At 36.7% G+C, this 20,086-nt stretch overlaps 1 non-coding gene across 1 annotated transcript; it reads right to left on the bottom strand.

Annotated features, from left to right (window-relative positions):
• Nucleotides 1–790: 790 nt before the first annotated feature.
• Nucleotides 791–898, bottom strand: LOC112713968 (small nucleolar RNA R71). The gene has a single exon (XR_003158927.1). It is a non-coding gene; the product is annotated as a small nucleolar RNA R71 (small nucleolar RNA).
• Nucleotides 899–20,086: the final 19,188 nt, after the last annotated feature.

The raw sequence follows: 20,086 nt of genomic DNA, 5'->3' as shown, positions 1-20,086 counted from the left end.
CATTTTCGAAAATCAATTAGTGTTTTTCAAAAATGTTTTCAAAATCTTTTACTTAAATTTTCGAAAATTACTTCCCTTCTTTCTCACATCCTTCTATTTATGGACTAACACTATTCCTTAATGCAAAATTCGAACTCCATCTTCTTTGATAAGTTCGAATTTTTCTGTCTTCTACTTTTCTTTTCCTCTGACACCTAAAGGAATCTCTATACTGTGACATAGAGGATTCCACATTTTCTTGTTCCCTTCTCTTTCTTATGAGCAGGAGCAAGGCCAAAAGCATTCTTGTTGAGGCTGATCCTGAACCTGAAAGGACCTTGAAGAGAAAGCTAAGAGAAGCCAAAGCACAACTCTCTGTAGAGGACCTAACAGAAATCTTCAAAGACGAAGAACCTATGGCAGCCGAAAACAACAACAACGCCAACAACGCAAGGAAGGTGTTGGGTGACTTTACTGCACCTACTCCTGACTTTTATGGGAGAAGCATCTCTATCCCTGTCATTGGAGCAAACAACTTTGAGCTTAAGCCTCAATTAGTATCTCTAATGCAACAGAATTGCAAGTTCCATGGACTTCCATTAGAAGATCCTCATCAGTTTTTAGCTGAATTCTTGCAAATCTGTAGACTAATGGGGTTGACCCTGAGGTCTACAGACTTATGCTATTCCCTTTTGCTGTAAGAGACAGAGCTAGGACATGGTTGGACTCACAACCTAAAGAAAGCCTGGACTCCTGGGAAAAGCTAGTCAATGCCTTCTTGGCAAAATTCTTTCCACCTCAAAAATTGAGTAAGCTTAGAGTGGAAGTCCAAACCTTCAGACAGAAGGAAGGAGAATCCCTCTATGAAGCTTGGGAAAGATACAAACAATTAATCAGAAAGTGTCCTTCTGATATGCTTTCTGAATGGAGCATCATAGGTATTTTCTATGATGGTCTCTCTGAACTGTCCAAGATGTCTTTGGATAGCTCTGCTGGAGGATCTCTTCATCTGAAGAAGACGCCTACAGAAGCTCAAGAACTGATTGAAATGGTTGCAAATAACCAATTCATGTACACTTCTGAAAGGAATCCTGTGAACAATGGGACTAGTCAGAAGAAAGGATTTCTTGAGATTGACACTCTGAATGCCATATTGGCTCAGAATAAAATATTGACTCAACAAGTCAATATGATTTTTCAAAGTCTGTCTGGAATGCAAAATGCACCAAGCAGTACTAAAGAAGCTTCATCTGAGGAAGAAGCTTATGATCCTGAGAACCCTTCAATGGAAGAGGTGAATTACATGGGAGAACCCTATGGGAACACCTATAATTCTTCATGGAGAAATCATCCAAATTTCTCATGGAAGGATCAACAGAGACCTCAATAAGGTTTCAACAATAATAATGGTGGAAGAAACAGGTTTAGCAATAGCAAGCCTTTCCCATCATCTTCTCAGCAACAGACAGAGAGTTCTAAGCAGAATACCTCTGACTTAGCAACCATGGTCTCTGATCTAATCAAAACCACTCAAAGTTTCATGACTGAAACAAGGTCCTCCATTAGAAACTTGGAGGCACAAGTGGGTCAGCTGAGCAAGAAAATTACTGAACTCCCTCCTAGTACTCTCCCAAGCAATACAGAAGAAAATCCAAAAGGAGAGTGCAAGGCCATCAACATGGCCGAATTTGGAGAGGGGGAAGAGGCAGTGAACGCCACTGAGGAAGACCTCAATGGACGTCCACTGGCCTCCAATGAGTTCCCCAATGAGGAACCATGGGAATCTGAGGCTCAAAATGAGACCATAGAGATTCCATTGGACTTACTTCTGCCATTCATGAGCTCTGATGAGTATTCTTCCTCTGAAGAGGATGAGTATGTCACTGAAGAGCAAGTTGCTAAATACCTTGGAGCAATCATGAAGCTAAATGACAAGTTATTTGGAAATGAGACTTGGGAGGATGAACCCCCTTTGCTCACCAAAGAACTGGATGACTTGTCTAGGCAGAAACTACCTCAAAAGAGACAGGATCCTGAGAAGTTTTCAATACCTTGTACCATAGGCACCATGACCTTCAAAAAGGCCTTGTGTGACTTAGGGTCAAGTGTAAACCTCATGCCTCTCTCTGTAATGGAGAAGCTAGGGATCTTTGAGGTGCAAGCTGCAAAAATCTCACTAGAGATGGCAGACAATTCACGAAAACAAGCTCATGGACTTGTAGAGGATGTTCTGGTAAAGGTTGAAGACCATTACATCCCTGCTGATTTCATAGTCCTAGAGACTGGGAAGTGCATGGATGAATCCATCATCCTTGGCAGACCCTTCCTAGCCACAGCAAAGGCTGTGATTGATGTTGATAGAGGAGAGTTGATCATTCAAATGAATGAAGAATCCTTGGTGTTTAAAGCTCAAGGATATCCCTCTGTCACCATGGAGAGGAAGCATGAAGAGCTTCTCTCAAAACAGAGCCAAACAGAGCCCCCACAGTCAAACTCTAAGTTTGGTGTTGGGAGGCCACAACCAACTTCTAAGTTTGGTGTTGAACCCCCATATTCAAACTCTAAGTTTGGTGTTGGGAGGTTCCAACATTGCTCTGAGCATTTCTGAGGCTCCATGAGAGCCCTCTGTCAAGCTACTGACTTTAAAGAAGCGCTTACTGGGAGGCAACCCAATGTTATATTTTATCTATTTTCCTTTGTTATTTTATATTTTTTTGTAGGTTGATGATCATGAGAAGTCACAAAATCAATTGAAAAAGCAAAAATAGAATGAAAAGCAGAAAGAAAAACAGCACACACTGGAGGAGAGCGTGCTGGCGTTTAAACGCCAGTGAGGCTAGCTGTTGGGCGTTTAACGCCCAGTCTGGCACCATTCTGGGCGTTTAACGCCAGAAAGGGGCACCAGACTGGCGTTAAACGCCAGAAAAGGGCAAGAAGCTGGCGTTAAACGCCAGAAATGGGCACCAGCCCGGCGTTTAACGCCAGAATTGGCACAAAACGCAATTTTGCTTGCCATTTGGTGCAGGGATGACTTTTCCTTGACACCTCAACACAACACCTCTTCCCCAAAAACCCTTCACCTATCAAATCCCATCTTTCTCTTCACCACTCACATCCATCCTTCATAAAACCCCACCTACCTAACCATTCAAATTCAAAACACTTTCCCTCCCAAACCCACCCTCACATAGCCGAACCATCACCACCCCCCACTCCTATATAAACCCATCTTCACTCCTTCATTTTCACACAACCTAAACACCACTTCTCCCCCTTTTGGCCGAACACAAAGCCATTCCCTTCTTCCTCATTTCTTCTACTTCTACTCTCTTCTTTCTTCTTTTGCTCGAGGACGAGCAAACCTTTTAAGTTTGGTGTGGTAAAAGCACTGCTTTTTGTTTTTCCATAACCATTTATGGCATCCAAGGCCGGAGAAACCTCTAGAAAGAGGAAAGGGAAGGCAAAAGCTTCTACCTCCGAGTCATGGGAGATGGAGAGATTCATCTCAATGGTGCATTAAGACCACTTCTATGAAGTTGTGGCCTTGAAGAAGGTGATCCCCGAGGTCCCTTTTTTCACTCAAAAAGAGTGAATATCCGGAGATCCGACATGAGATCCGAAGAAGAGGTTGGGAAGTTCTTACCAACCCCATTCAACAAGTCGGAATCTTAATGGTTCAAAAGTTCTATGCCAATGCATGGATCACCAAGAACCATGATCAAAGTGTGAACCCGGATCCAAAGAATTATCTTACTATGGTTCGGGGGAAATACTTGGATTTTAGTCCGGAAAGTGTAAGGTTGGCATTCAATTTGCCCATGATGCAAGGAGATGAACATCCTTACACTAGAAGGGTCAACTTTGATCAAAGGTTGGACCAAGTCCTCACAGTCATTTGTGAAAAGGGCACCCAATGGAAGAGAGATTCAAGAGGGAAGCCGGTTCAATTGAGAAGGCATGACCTCAAACCTGTGGCTAGGGGATGGTTGGAGTTCATTCAACGCTCAATCATTCCCACTAGCAACCGGTCCGAAGTTACTATAGACCGGGCTATCATGATTCATAGCATCATGATTGGAGAAGAAATAGAAGTTCATGAGGTTATAGCTCAAGAGCTTTATAAGGTGGCGGACAAGTCTTCTACCTTGGCAAGGTTAGCCTTTCCTCATCTCATTTGTCACCTCTGTTATTCGGTTGGAGTTGACATCGAGGGAGACATCCCTATTGATGAGGACAAGCCCATCACTAAGAAGAGGATGGAGCAAACAAGAGACCCCTCTCATCATCAAATCCCTGAGATGCCTCAAGGGATGCACTTTCCTCCACAAAACTATTGGGAGCAACTAAACACCTCCCTAGGAGAATTAAGTTCCAACATGGGACAACTAAGGGTGGAGCACCAAGAACACTCCATCATCCTCCATGAAATTAGAGAAGATCAAAGAATCATGAGAGAGGAGCAACAAAGACAAGGAAGAGACATTGAGGAGCTCAAGCACTCCATAGGATCTTCAAGAGGAAGAAAGAGCCGCCATCACTAAGGTGGACCCGTTCCTTAATTTCCTTGTTCTTTATTTCCTGTTTTTTTTTTCGAAAATTATGCTTATGTTTATCTATGTTTGTGTCTTGTGATCATTAGTGTCTTAGTGTCTATGCCTTAAAGTTATGAATATCCTATGAATCCATCACCTTTCTTAAATGAAAAAATGTTCTTAATTGAAAAAGAGAAGAATTGCATGAATTTTGAATTTTATAACAGTTTAATTATTTTGATGTGGTGGCAATACTTTTGTTTTCTGAATGTATGCTTAAACAGTGCATATGTCTTTTGAATTTGTGGTTCATGAATGTTGGCTCTTGAAAGAATGATGGAAAAGGAGACATGTTACTGAGGATCTGAAAAATCATAAAAATGATTCTTGAAGCAAGAAAAAGCAGTGAATACAAAAAAAAAGGAAAAAAGAAAAAAAAGAGAGAAAAAGAAAAAAAAAAGAAAAGAAAGAAAAAGAAAGAAATAAAGTTTTGATCCAAGGCAAAAAGAGTGTGCTTAAGAACCCTGGACACCTCTAATTGGGGAATCTAGCAAAGCTGAGTCACAATCTGAAAAGGTTCACCCAATTATGTGTCTGTGGCATGTATGTATCCGGTGGTAATACTGGAAGACAGAGTGCTTTGGGCCACGGCCAAGACTCAATAAATAGCTATGTTCAAGAATCATCATACTTAACTAGGAGAATCAATAACACTATCTGGATTCTGAATTCCTAAAGAAGCCAATCATTCTGAATTTCAAAGGATAGAGTGAGATGCCAAAACTATTCAGAGGCAAAAAGCTAAAAGCCCTGCTCATCTAATTAATACTGATCTTCATAGATGTTTTTGGAATTCATTGCATATTCTCTTCTTTTTATCTTATTTGATTTTCAGTTGCTTGAGGACAAGCAACAATTTAAGTTTGGTGTTGTGATGAGCGGATAATTTGTACGCTTTTTGGCATTGTTTTTAGTATGTTTTTAGTATGATCTAGTTAGTTTTTAGTATATTTTTATTAGTTTTTAGTTAAAATTCACTTTCTGGACTTTACTATGAGTTTGTGTGTTTTTCTGAGATTTCAGGTATTTTCTAGCTGAAATTGAGGGACCTGAGCAAAAATCTGATTCAGAGACTAAAAAGGACTGCAGATGCTGTTGGATTCTGACCTCCCTGCACTCGAAGTGGATTTTCTGGAGCTACAGAAGCCCAATTGGCGCGCTCTCAACGGCGTTGGAAAGTAGACATCCTGGGCTTTCCAGCAATATATGATAGTCTATACTTTACTCAAGATTTGATTGCCCAAACTGGCGTTCAAAATCACCCTCAGGAATTCCAGCGTTAAACGCCGGAACTGGCACAAGAATGGGAGTTAAACGCCCAAACTGGCACCAAAGCTGGCGTTTAACTCCAAGAAGAGTCTCTACACGAAAATGCTTCATTGCTCAGCCCAAGCACACACCAAGTGGGCCCGGAAGTGGATTTTTATGTCATTTACTCATCTCTGTACACCCTAGGCTACTAGTTCTCTATAAGTAGGACCTTTTACTATTGTATTTTCATCTTTGGATTATTTTACATCCTTTGATCATCTTTGGACATCTAGTTCTTAGATCATTGGGAGGCTGGCCTCACGGCCATGCCTAGACCTTGTTCTTATGTATTTTCAACGGTGGAGTTTCTACACACCATAGATTAAGGTGTGGAGCTCTGCTGTACCTCGAGTATTAATGCAATTACTACTGTTCTTCTATTCAATTCCGCTTGTTCTTGTTCTAAGATATCACTTGTTCTTCAACTTGATGAATGTGATGATCTGTGACACTCATCATCATTCTCACCTATGAACGGGTGACTGACAACCACCTTCGTTCTATCTTCGATTGGGTGAATATCTCTTGGATTCCTGATACACGATGCATGGTTGATCGCCTGACAAATGAGCGCTCGCCTGACAACCGAGCCAGCCATTCCGTGAGATCAGAGTCTTCGTGGTATAGGCTAGAACTGATGGCGGCATTCAAGAGAATCCGGAAGGTCTAACCTTGTCTGTGGTATTCTGAGTAGGATTCAATGATTGAATGACTGTGACGTGCTTCAAACTCCTGAGGGCGGGGCGTTAGTGACAGACGCAAAAGAATCACTGGATTCTATTCCGGCCTGATCGAGAACTGACAGATGGATAGCCGTGCCGTGACAGGGTGCGTTGAACATTTCCACTGAGAGGATGGGAGGTAGCCACTGACAATGGTGAAACCCTTGCTTGAGCTTGCCATGGAAAGGAGTAAGAAGGATTGGATGAAGACAGTAGGAAAGCAGAGAGACGGAAGGGAAAGCATCTTCATACGCTTATCTGAAATTCCTACTAATGAATTACATAAGTATCTCTATCTTTATCTTTATGTTTCATTCGCATATCACCATACCCATTTGAGTTTGCCTGACTAAGATGTACAAGGTGACCATAGCTTGCTTCATACCAACAATCTCTATGGGATCGACCCTTACTCGCGTAAGGTTTATTACTTGGACGACCCAGTACACTTGCTGATTAGTTGTGCGAAGTTGTAGTGATCACAATTTCGTCCACCATAATGGCACATTCAAATTTAGTTAGGAAATTCATTTGGAAAAAATGCTTCATGAAAAGACCCTTGAATGTGTTCTTAAGGTACAATTTTTTTACAAAATACTTGTTTTCTTTGTTTATAATTGTATAATTATGTTATAATTGTATAGTTTGTTAATTAGATAATTTGAATCTATTTATTAGGTAAATCATTTATAGTTTGTTAATTTACAATAGAAGAATGCCTTTTTGGATGAATTGTGGTGCCATTGTATCAAAATTCAGTTTATTGAATTTAGTCTTAGTAGTAATAATTCTAAATTGTTATGCTATGTTTAGGCTAATCCACACATTGAATCAAGGGTAAAATTGCTAAAAAGATAATATTTTGCAATAGTTGAGATGATGCACACGGTTGGGAGTGGATTTGGTTGGAACGACAAAGATAAAATGATTGTGGTGGAGTGACAAATTTTCAATGAATTGAAGTGTGTAAATTCTAAACAACTTTCTTAATACAAGTTTATTTATCTTAACTTTTTAATATTTATTGCTTATTTATTTTCTTTTTAATTTCAGTCCCATTCTAATGCTAATGGCTTCTACAATAAACCATTTCTACATTTTAAAGAGTTGGGAATAGCATTTGGTAGAGATAGGTCTTAAGGAGGCAATGCAGAAAATGTAACTCAAGCAGTTGCTACAATCGAGGTTGAGCGCGAAGCAACCTTGAGTGATCGGCAAGTGAATGAAAACACCAAAGTAAATTTAGAAGAGTCCGAAATTGAATATGAAGCTGATTCTCAAGAACATAAGCAATTGACTCTAATTCATGTACATAAATTAACTCATTGTTTACCCTGCTGCTGTGTACTTTCTTGGATTTTTGGAGTGATTCTTCATTAGTTCAATAGTTACTATTTTTTTTTATTTTTCATTAGTTCAATAGTTACTGTTTTCTTGATTATTGATTCACTTATTCATATATTATTCATATATTACTCGGTTACATTTACTTTAACCTGTGACTGTGACCAACCTTAACTATTCCCATCATGTTGAGCATTTAGATAGCAATACTGATCTTCATTTCTGTGAAGTATAATAACAAAGAAGAAAAGGATATGAATGTAATTATGCAAATAGAATTAGAATTAGGGTAGTTAATATTCTATTAGGTTCTGTTTAGTTAGTTAGTGTTGTTAGTTTCGCTGGCCAAGGCAGAGGTAATGCTTGTATAAACAAGTGTAGAGCATGTATAATCAGTTAGGCTACTTGTTCTTCATTTCTACTAGTATTGAATAATCTTCTTCAAGTTTATCGTTTCATCATCTCGAGCTTTCTTCTTTCTTCTTTCTTTCTTTCTTTCTTTCTTTCTTTCTTTTTCTTGCGACACACTCATCAGTGTTGCTTTCAATTTTAGGAGCCTCCAACTCCTGGTATTCCTGCTGCTCTTGGTGCTTCTGCTACTCCTAGTTTTTCATCTATAAAAAGGAATAAAAGAAAAAAAGGGAGCAAAAGTGATGAAGTGATTGACATAGTAGCAGAATCAATTAAAGATATGAGGTGCTTATCAAGAACACACAGCCGTTTTTGTTGAGGTTTCTTGTTTTAAGCATGAGAAAGAAGGAGCAGAATGCAGAATGAAGTTAATGGTACTGTTGAGGGATGTTCCTTGTTTGAGTGTTGAAGATAGAATGAAGGTTGGCCTTAGCATTATAAGGGACAATAGTTTGATCAACATGGTGTTCCAACTTCAACCAAGGGAACTTTTGCCATTTTTAAAGAAATTGATTTAAATCTTGCTATTTTTGAATTTTTATAGATTATATTAGATTGTCGGTTCTTAAGTATTTATACATGTATTTAGATGGTGAGATTTGTTTTGTACAACTTCAATTATAAATTATGAAACGAATTAGGGATTATGGGATTTTTGAAAACTTAGATAAGTATTTTGTGTTAATTTAATTATGATATTTATTATTAGAGATATTTTAGTGAATTTAATTATGATAATATTAATTTTAATTAAACATTTATTATTAGGAGTATTATAGTAAATTTATTAGTAGAGATATTTTTATAAATTCACAAAAAATTTCAATATAAAAAAATAATAATAATCGATTAGTTTTATATTTAATTTTTTAAAGAAAATTAAAAAAGTTGATATTGGGGATATTTTTGGAAATAAAAATAATTATATTGAATTTATCTTGAAATGTATTTATATGTAAATTTTTTCATGTATTTATCAAGTTTAGTTATTAACCTTTTAATTTGAATGAGTAAAAGTAATTTTAACATATTAAACATATTTAATATTAGGGATATTTTAATAAATTTAAAGAAATTAAAATCAATAATAATTTTAATTAAACACATTCAATATTAGGGATATTTTAGTAAATTTAAAAACCAAATAAAAAATACTATTTTATTATATTTATATTCATTTAAAAAATTAAAGTCTAAAAAATTTAATTAAAAATATTTTATTTTATTATATTTATATTTTATTATATATATTTACTAAATTTAATCATTAATATTCTAATTGAAAATTGTAAGGGCATTTTGGACAAAGTATTCATAATTTTCAAATATACTAAATACGAACCAAACAAAAACTAAAACATTCCTAGACGTATTATTAATATTCCATGGATTTTACTTTTACAAACCAAACATAGGAATACTATATACTTGGTAATACTATTCCAAGAAACCATATTTCTAGTAATGATATTCCTAGGCATAAAAATTAATCCTTCAACCAAACACACCTTGAGAACCCAAAAATATCATGATTATATGTCACATATTATGAGAAATCAGTTTTAAGTTGTAATTCAAGTGATATAACTTTTTTAAAATTCAACAAGAATTCAATTTAGAAGAGAGTTATTTTCCAATATACTCTAATCCGTAGGATGAAGTACGAACCGATTCTTGAATATAAACAATGCATTAATCAAAGAGTAGAAGAACAGATAATGTTAATCCATCAAAGTAAACAGAGCTCCTAACCTTAACAATGGAGATTTAGTTGCCCATAGTGCAGAAAAACTCTAGCAGAGAAAAGTGTAAAGTGCGAAAGATGGGAAGAAGCCCTCGGTCAAGATATCTTCTCCTTTTATATATAATCTTAATAAATGTAAAATATAATTTTTAAAACATAAAAATATATTTTCTTAATTCAAAACTAATTTTAAAAACTGAATTAAATTAAAAGATTTGGTGAAGTTCATGCGGAAACCCTTCTTTTTCAGCATATTGGCGCCAAACTTGAGGCATGTGGCACCAAACTTGAGAATGTGAGGTTTGGTGGCATTTGTCACCATGGTGCCATAAAAAAGTATAGACTATTATATATCGTTGGAAAGCTCTGAAAGTTGTCTTTTCAATGTCGCTAGGACTGTGTCAATTGGACTTTTCTAGCTCAAGTTATAGTCGTTGAAGTGTGAAGAGGTCAGGGTTGACAGCATTCACTTTCTTCCTTTTCTTCTACGCGAACACTATCAAATTTGCCCCGAATGCTACCTGTAATAAATCAAATTCCAAAACAACTTAAAGTAGCATTCATGGTGGCTTAAAACACCTAATTCCTAATTTAATTTAACAATTTCACATGCGTATTTCACTAAGAAAAGCTAAGAAAGATGCTCACGCATCACAGGGGTAATCCCATCAAAGAAATTCTGGAGTTACACCCAGTTAGAGAACATATCTAGGGGCACTTTCTTAGCTTTTCTTTGTAGATCTCCCAAGCTTCATAAAAAAATTCTCCATCTTACTATTTAAATGTCTGGATGTTTATTCCCAGCTTGGTCAACCTTCGAGGTGGAAAGAATTTGGTTAAGGACTTGCTAACCAAATCATCTCATGTTATTATACTCTCTTTTGGTTGTGTTTCAAGCCATTGCTTGGCCTGGTCCCTTACAGAGGATGGGAATAACAACAACCGATAGGCTTCAATAGTGACTCCATTATTTTTAACTGTGTTACATATTTGGAAGAAGTTGGAGATGTGCTAGTTATGATCTTCTTGAGGACTCCCACCAAATTAGCAATTTTGTTATACCAAGGTGATGACTTGGGGCTTCAGCTCAAAGTTGTTAGAATTCAAATTAGTTGTTACAATGCTACTTCCACAGTGTCCAAGATTGGGAGTAGTGAAAGACCCAAGAGTCCCCCTAGCTTGGTGAGCATTGACGGCATTGTTGGCAATAACATTATTGTTGTTTTCTGCTATGTTGATTTCCAATTCTTCTTCAATTTTGTCTTCAATGTCTTCTTCATTCATTGGTGTCTAGCTTGCTTTCTTTGTTACCAGATGGTCCTTTCAATTTTAGCATCGTATTAAAGAGGCTCTTTATCCTTATTGCTCTGCATAAACACTAAGAAAACAAGGAAAATTGGAATTTCCCACGTCAAAGTGAAGGAAATTCCCAGTGAGGTAAATAACAAAAAATAAACCAAAAAGAAAAAGAATCTAATCTAGGTAATTAATTAATTAATTTTTTATTAATCTCAATTAATACCCGACAACAGTGCCAAAAATTTGATGCGAATTTTTGCAAACTACTATCGGCGTAAGTGCACCGAGTCGTATCACGTAATACCATAGGAGTAGGTTATCATTCCCACGAGGATTCACGGACTAAGCAAGCAATGATCAATTAATTAATCTATTCAGACACTCAGAATTTAGGGTTTGAAAATTCCTTGGCATAAAAAAGTGAATAAAATAAAGCAAACAGTGAATGGCTGAGAGAGTAATATGATTAAAAGAGTTATGTTTTCAGATATGTTAAACTTCGTGAGGAATGCTTTTCACTCTCTACTTTAATCATGAAAGATATATATATGGCAAATCATTAGTAATAAAATCCCAATCCCTTAGTAATTCAATTTCTCTTAACTTAATAAACCACCAATTCATAGATTGATTATGAAAAGAGGTGAAGTACGTTCACTGATTTATAAACCACATAATTCACAAGAGTGAACCCTAGTTGATTCGATGTCACTTATCAAGTCTAGTTTTAAAACTTAAAGAATCGTGAGAAGGAGTTTTTAAGCTTAATTCCAAAAACCAAGTTTTCCAATAAGATAATTAGAATTCAGTTAAGATTAGAACTGTTTCCAAATAAATTCAAACCCTTGTTATGAAGAAGGAAAACTCTTTCTTGAGAAAACATCAACACATTGATCAAAAATAGATATGCTATAACATTAATCCATTAGAATCAACAGAGGTCCTAACCTTATCCAATGAGAATAGTGACTCATGCTAGCTTCAAAACCAAAAACAATATCTGAAAAATGGAAAAAGGTCTTCCATCAAAATTTTTAAAAATCTTTTATACTAAATCCTAAAACAAAACCTAAAAATCAAATTCAAATTAAAATCTAACAAAATCAAAGCATATTTTCTGTAATTAATCTTCAACTCTCCTTGTGATTCAGATCCAAAACTTAGTGATTCAATCCTTCAGTAGGCAATGTGGGCTTGAAGTAATGCTTGGTTTGCTTTGTAGGCATTGGGATTTGGGTATGTGGCTGATAAATCCTAATTTTATGGTTTATCTTGTGCTTAATTGGAGGGTTTTATCAACTTTTCTCACATTTATTCAATGAAATAGCATGGTTTTGTAATTCTCCCTAAATTTGTGCTTAAGTGTGAAAACATGCTTTTTAGACCTTAAAATAGCTAAATTTAATTCATTTTAATTCCATTCGATGCCTTGATATGTTTGTTAAGTGATTTCAGGTTTAGAAGGCAAAGATTAGATTGAAGGAATGAAGAGAAAACATGCAAAATGGGAGAACTCATGAAGAAATGAAGGAACCGCAAAGGTGTCAATCCTGACCTCTTCGCACTCAATCGATCATAACTTCAGCTACAGAGGTCCAAATGAGGCGGTTTCAGTTGCGTTGAAAAGATAACATCCGAGGCTTCATAATGATATAAAATCTGCTATAGTTGCCTGGCATTTAAGGACGCGTATGTGTCCTTGACGTGCATGCATCACAGGATCAGCGTGGGTCCATTTTAGCAACTCGTGGCCAGTGATTTCTGAAGCATTTTGGGCCCAGTCCAACTCATTTTTGATGCTATTGAACCTAAGGATTGAGGGGAGGGGGATGATCCAAGTAGCCATAGTTTTGTTTTCATCGTGTTTTAGGGTAGATTTCTAGAGAGGGAAGCTCTTTCCTCTCTCTAGATTTAGGATAGAAATTAAGGTAAAGTTAGGTTAATCTCTCTCAAAATTTTCTTTCAATTCTTGTTTAGATTTCAATTCTCTTTATATTTTAGTGTTCTATTGTCTCAATCTTCTTAGTTTCTCTTGTAAATTTCTTGTTTTGCTCTCTTTTATGTTCATGAACAATTGTTGGATCTCAATTTCTTATGCAATTCTATATTTCTATGTCTTTTGATGTTTACTTCACTTGTTATTGTTGATTCCTTACTTTTGTTATATATAAATTTTATTAATTCTTACATTTGGTGATATTTACTTTTCTTGCACTCTAGGTGTTTGATGAAATGTTTACACTAGTTTTTGAGTAGTTATCTTTGCTCTTGGCCTAGGCTAAGGGAATTGAGTGACCTTGAGTCATTGGGTCTCATTGAATTGGTGATTTGAGAACCTTTGGTGATCAATTTGACACTCATTGACACTAACCCACTACTAATCTAATTAGAAGATAGGTTAGGACTTATGGGTTGATATTGATCAAGCCATTTGACGTACCTCAAGCTTAGGAGTAGATATTACGTACTTAAAACTCTTGGAGGTAGACTTAATGAGCTTGGTTCCTCATAATTGTCAATATATGGTTTGTAGACAAGGATGGTGATCTCGATTACCTATGTCTAGCCAAGAGTATTTTTCCTTTCTTTCATTAGTTAATTGTTCATTTACTTTCTTGTCATTCTTGCCAAAAATATAAAATCAAACCTCTTGCATCTTCATAGCCAATGATTGAGCACTTCATTGCAATTCCTTGTGAGATGACCCAGAGTTTAAATACTTTGGCTAATTCTTATTTGGGGTTTGTTACTTGTGACAATGAAATTTTTTATTAGGAGGATTGTTTGTTGATGTAGAACTATACTTGCAACGAGAATTCATTCATTTGTGAAAATTCTATACCAACACGACAATTCATCTCCTCAAAATGGCGCCGTTGCCGGGGAATTGCAATGGTGTTATGTTATTGGCTATTGTTCATATGTAAATATGTGTGTCTTTTGTTTGTTTGCTAGTTTTTGCTAGTGTACACTTTGCTTTCTTGTTCTTGTTAGCTTTTGTTTTTATTTTCTCTTATCACCGTGAATTCTCACCCTTTTGGTTTTGAGTTTTGCTCAAATTATATTGTAGGAAATAGGAACTACAATGACAATATGCATCAAGGATGGAACAATCAAAGATGGGAGGAGCCTCAAGGAATTGATCAACCTTCTTGGCAACAACAACCTCCGATTTTTTATGGGTATAATTCCAATCCTAATGCATATCAATCTAATGGATGTGGTGACCCTTATTGTGATTGTCAACAACCATCACCATATGCCTATGAACCACCTCCTCAACATGATTTTGAACCACCCTACTCACAAGCTTCCTACCACCAAATACCTCCATATGACCCTAATCCATATCCATCGTACGAACCACCTTACGAACTATATGAACCATACATGGAACCACCACCATTCCAACATAATTACTCTCAAGAACCACCTCAATATACACCACCTCCATACCCTTACCAAGATGAACCAACTTCTAATTATGAATCCTCCCTTCCAAACAATGAACCCTCTTTTTTCCTACCACCTCCAATGGATGATTCTCTCCAAGGATGTATTAGCTCTTACATCCGAAGGCAAGAAGAGAACCAAAAGGAGTTCAAGGAGATAAAAGCCAAGATTGCTATCGTGGCGGAAGCCGTTCGCAATATGGTCTCCTCCCGCCTAAGCCTATGCAATCAAGGAACTCCCATTGTTGAATGTGGAGAAGCAATCAAGGAGCATAGTGAGGGAGTATGTTTGGAGCTTCAAGGTGAAGAAGAGGGGTGGAAGCAAGAATTGTCACAAGGGGAGGAAGTTAAGACAATTGAGCTGGAAGGAGTGGTTGAAGACCTAGGAGATGTTGGAAGTCCATGGGAATGTGGAATCATAGAGCCCTCTTCTAAGAAGCTTGACATTGATATTGAGGAGGGTGCGCAACCTCCAAGGCATATCATGGTTAAATACTTTGAAGAGGTTGATCAAGAGATGGATTCAATTATTGATGAGTTCCTATCCACAATTGAATCCTCTCCCATTGGGCTTGATATAGAGATTAAAGAAGAAGATACCTCACCTCCCATACCCTTGGTAAGCAATGAAGAAGATATTGAATTGGAAGGAAGCTACCAAGAGGAAGAGGTTGAAGTTGAAGGAAGTTGTCAGTAGGTGGAGATATTCAAGGAAGAGCATAAGGGAGTGAAACTTACAAGACCATTAGAGACGTCCCTTCCTAAGTCACCATCCAACACAACATTCAAGTGGGTGAAATTCTTATCTCTAATCTTTACTTTCTCACTTGAATATGGTTTGCTTGAGACGGATGGGCAATTTAGAGCTCTTTATGGAGTTAAAAGTTGGAAAGAATTGTGTAGTGGTTGGAAACATTACCCTAAGTTCATGATGGTTGCATGGTCAAAGTTGAATAGCAATAGTTGGTGTAGAACCAAATTGCATGGGTCTAGGAAAATGTTTAGATGCTTAATTGAGAATTCACAAGCCTTGTCACCCAGATTTAACTATGGTAGTCAACAAGAAGATTGGTGTAAGAACAAGGTTTGGGACCCCGGAATTCACGTCAACAATCAAAACGCTTGGGGCCTTGCCATTTACCTACGCTTACTTAAAGGCTTTATGCCCCTAATTTGGGATCCCGGGAGACATTGGAAATGAAAACATTGGTGGGGATTCCAGGATGAATTCAAGCATAAGCCACCATAGTAAGGATTCCACCAAATGTCCAACTTAAGGACTTAAAATAAAAGTGCAAGGTGGGATACACTCTACCATGGTAAACTCTTTCCATTCTCTTGTAAATATAACCAAACAATGAATTAAGTTGCCATTGTAGGTAGTTTTTCTTATTTTCTATACTCTTATACATTTTTCTTTTATTGATAGGTTGTTTGTTAAATTCATGTTTTGATTAGAGTAGTTGTTGTTAAGTTGTATTTTGCTTGTGGTGTAAAATTTTGTTTGTTTTGTATTTGAAAATTTTTCAAAAACTAAAAATACTTGTTGTTAAATTTGATTTTTGATTGTTTTAGAATGCTTATAGATTAGGAGAGTGCCCTATTTTTTTCTAAGTTTTTTTAAAAAAAATGGGGCAGGCACGCGTACGCGTACATCACGCATATGCGTCGATGCGTCAATGCAGCGCCAATACTTTTTTCCCGAGAGTTATGCCAACTTGGTGCCAGAGTTGTGCCTCAGGCACAATTTTCATCCCACGCGTACGCGTGCATCATGCGGACGCATCAGTTCACACTCTCTCCATGTACGCATACGCGTGCATGACGCTTACGCGTCGCCTTCTGCGCCCTGTTTCCCCTGTTTCTGCTCTGTTCTCTTCTCCTTTTCCCTTCTTTCTTCTTTCTTCTTCTTTCTTCTTTCTTCTTCCTTTCTTCCTTTCTCTCTTCCTCACTTTTCAATTTCCTACTTCTCATTCTTCTTAATTTTCATTTTCTTCCATATGTTCCATTTGCATATTATCATCCATTGCATTTTAATTTTGCTCTTATAGCTTGTTTTTAGTTTCTTGTCTAAATTTCTTATTGTAATAATGGTGTTGAACTCTTATACTCAATTGTTGAGAATTTCTTGGTTAATCTTGGTGCTTCGTGACTTGTTTGGCATTAATTATAATATTTGCTCTACATACAAGATTAATGCTTTAGTCCTTCCTAACTCATGATCTCTTGTTTTTGTACATTATTGTCATTGTGTTAGGATAGGGCCAAATACTCTCATGCTTATCCCTAATCTTGTTTGTGTCAGTTTCCATTTGAACTTGATGCTCAACATGCTCTTCATCCTTTGACTTTACCATTGCATCAAGTGTAGTGATATGCCTTAGCTTATATTGCTTTCCCACTCACATGCGTAGCTAACATGTAGTGAGAACCTTACTCTTATTTGGCATTAGCCCCGCCTATGTTCTATTGCTTTGATATATTTCTTGTAGGCTTAATTTTCTTTCTTTTTCTTTCCTTTTAGGATGGCCACCAAGAGGGAAAGGAAAAGCTTCTAAATGGGGGCAACAAACAAGTCATCCGCACAACCTTTTGAAGAAGCTCAACAAGTTGTAAAAACCCGTCCACCTTGCTCTTCTTTGCATGCACCGAGGATGGTGCAAATTTTCAAGTGTGGAGAGGTCGTTTGACCAATCTCCATGGGTAACAACTTCCTTTCTCAACACCAAATTTTTTTTATAATTTCTTTGTTATTTAGTTGTTGCATTGCATGATAGGTTGAATGTTAGTTAGAATTTGTACATATTTTACCACTTCTTTTTATGTTAGGACTACTTGGTTAGGGTGATGATTTCTTTTCCAAGAAAAATTCTTTTTAGGGCAACCTACCATTTTTAAAAAAAATTGTGATAACTTGCTTGAAGAATTTATTTTGGAACATGGTTTTTGAGATAAGAACACGAGCATGTGAGTTTTGAGCCCAATTGTGTGGTTACATCTTATAACCACTTATTTTCCATTCTTGTGTGCATTGTTCTCTTTCTATGATTGTAATCTTTGATTTGTTTGAGTCTATACATCCATTATTCCATGTATACATGTATTTATATGATTGAAGCCATCATTTCAAATAGCTCACTTACCCAAATAACCTTACCTTTTTTTTCTCCCATTGTTAGCCAACTTTGAGCCTATGCTTAACCCATTTGTTCTTAATTTTAGCACATTACAAGCCTTAAGTGAAAAACAATAAATGTCTCTTGTTTGGATCTTTGATTAGCTTAGGCTAGTGAGAGTGCTTATCATTCAAGTTTGGGAGAGTTGGGAACATTGGGTTGGGATGAAAGGGTGTTTTTATATTTTCGTCAAAATTTTGGGAATTGGATACATACTCATGTATTAAATATGTAAAACCATATGCATTGATATGTTTGTATATATGATGACAAGTCATCTTAGCCTAGTTTCACTAGTCTTTTTCCTTTGTTTTCAATAGATTTTATGCACTTTCTTGAGCCATAAGCAAGCCATTTGGGTAGAATTTCATGTTTCCTTTGATTCAATCAACCATGGATGAATTGATGCATTTTCATGAGTTCTTATGCCATAATTGCTTAACTTTCAAGAAGAAGAAGAACTCTCATGATTATAGCATAGCTTTGATGTTTTTGATTGATTGATGATAGGTGAAAAAAAAGCTTTGAAGAAGGTTGAAGAAAGAAGGAATGGCAAAGAGCAAGAAAGGACAAAAAGCTTGAGCTAAAGCTTGCCTCAAGCTTTAGCTCAAACGTGAGGAAGAGCTTGACTTCACCCTGGAGGCATCAAAAGCTTGCGCCGACGTTTGCCTCAAGCTTGAGGTCAAACGTTGGCTTGAAAAAAGTTCATCCTAGAGGCCAAAAGCTTGCGCCAATGTTTGCCTCAAGCTTGAGGTCAAATGTTGGCGCCATATTAGCAAGGAAGAGCACTTTGTTTGAAGCCTTGGAGAAGCTAACGTTTGCGCCAATGTTTGCCTCAAACGTTGGGCCAAACGTTGGACAAGAGAAATGCATTGAAGGAGCCACGTTTGAGCTCAAACGTGTACTGCTGTTGGCTAAGCAGTTTTCACGAATAAGTGAGAAGGAAAATACCACCCAAGAAAAACACAACAAAGAAGTTTCACAAGTAGGGGAGGATAGATTGAAGAGAAACAGAAAATCCCTACTGAAAAATTTGCATTAGGGGATAAAGTGCTGCTTAACACTCAGTCCACGAAGGTGTCCCCACAGCTGTTTGATCACTATATTGTGACTGGAATCCTTTCACAGGAACTCATAGAGGTCATCAAAGAGGAAACCGGAAGGAAATTCAGATTAAAGAAAGATAAACGGAGGCACTGTGATCTTCAGTTTCCATAATCATAGAATGGAAGATGTCAAGCTAATGACAATAAAGAAGCGCTTGTTGGGAGGCAACCCAACCGGATGTAACTTTCTCTTTCCTTAGTATTTCAGTAAGAAAGTTAAGTAGATTTATATGTAGTGCAAGGAGCTAAGTTTGGTGTTACACACCAAAACAATTTTAAGGGAGAATGGAAAATCCTAAGTTTGGTGTTCCACCAAAATCTCATTTAAAAACACATTCTCACCTTTTGCATAATCAATGCTAGCTCCAAACACCAGAGAAACTACTTAACAATTGTTCAGTTTTTGGTTCAAAGTCTGTTTTCTAGTTCATAGCTTACTTTTCTAGTTTATAGTATGTTTTCTTACTAAGAGCACATGTGGTTTTCTGCATATGTACAAACTGCTGCATAAGGCAAGGAACTAAGTTTGGTGTTCACACACTAATCTAAGTCTAAAAGCCTACAGACATTTATGCATGCTAACCATTTTAGAGTGCTTGGGGAATAAGCAACTTTCAAAGATTATTGTAGGCAGTCACTTAAATCTAAGGAAGGATTAAGCACCATCAACCAAAGAAACAAAGAGGGATGCAAAGATCAACAATGGTGTTGAGAAGGAGTGAAGCAAGTAAACTCCAACAGGTTGTATTGTTAAGTGACTGTCTTATATTCAAAACTGTTATGATTGAAAGTGATATTGTATCCCTGTTCAGTATAATTTCCTTGTAGTCAATAACTAAGATGTTTGGTATATCATAGCACCATATACTTAAAATTTTGCTTGCACCCATGGTTTGGAAAAATACGAATAGAAAACATTTCTTTAAAGAGAAGGATTGAGGAATCAAAAA

The sequence above is a fragment of the Arachis hypogaea genome, chromosome 9 (assembly GCF_003086295.3).
Source record: "Arachis hypogaea cultivar Tifrunner chromosome 9, arahy.Tifrunner.gnm2.J5K5, whole genome shotgun sequence".
Lineage (NCBI taxonomy): Eukaryota > Viridiplantae > Streptophyta > Magnoliopsida > Fabales > Fabaceae > Arachis > Arachis hypogaea.
Note: the sequence above shows the minus strand (reverse complement) of the source record. Positions and strands in the feature narration are given on the sequence as shown.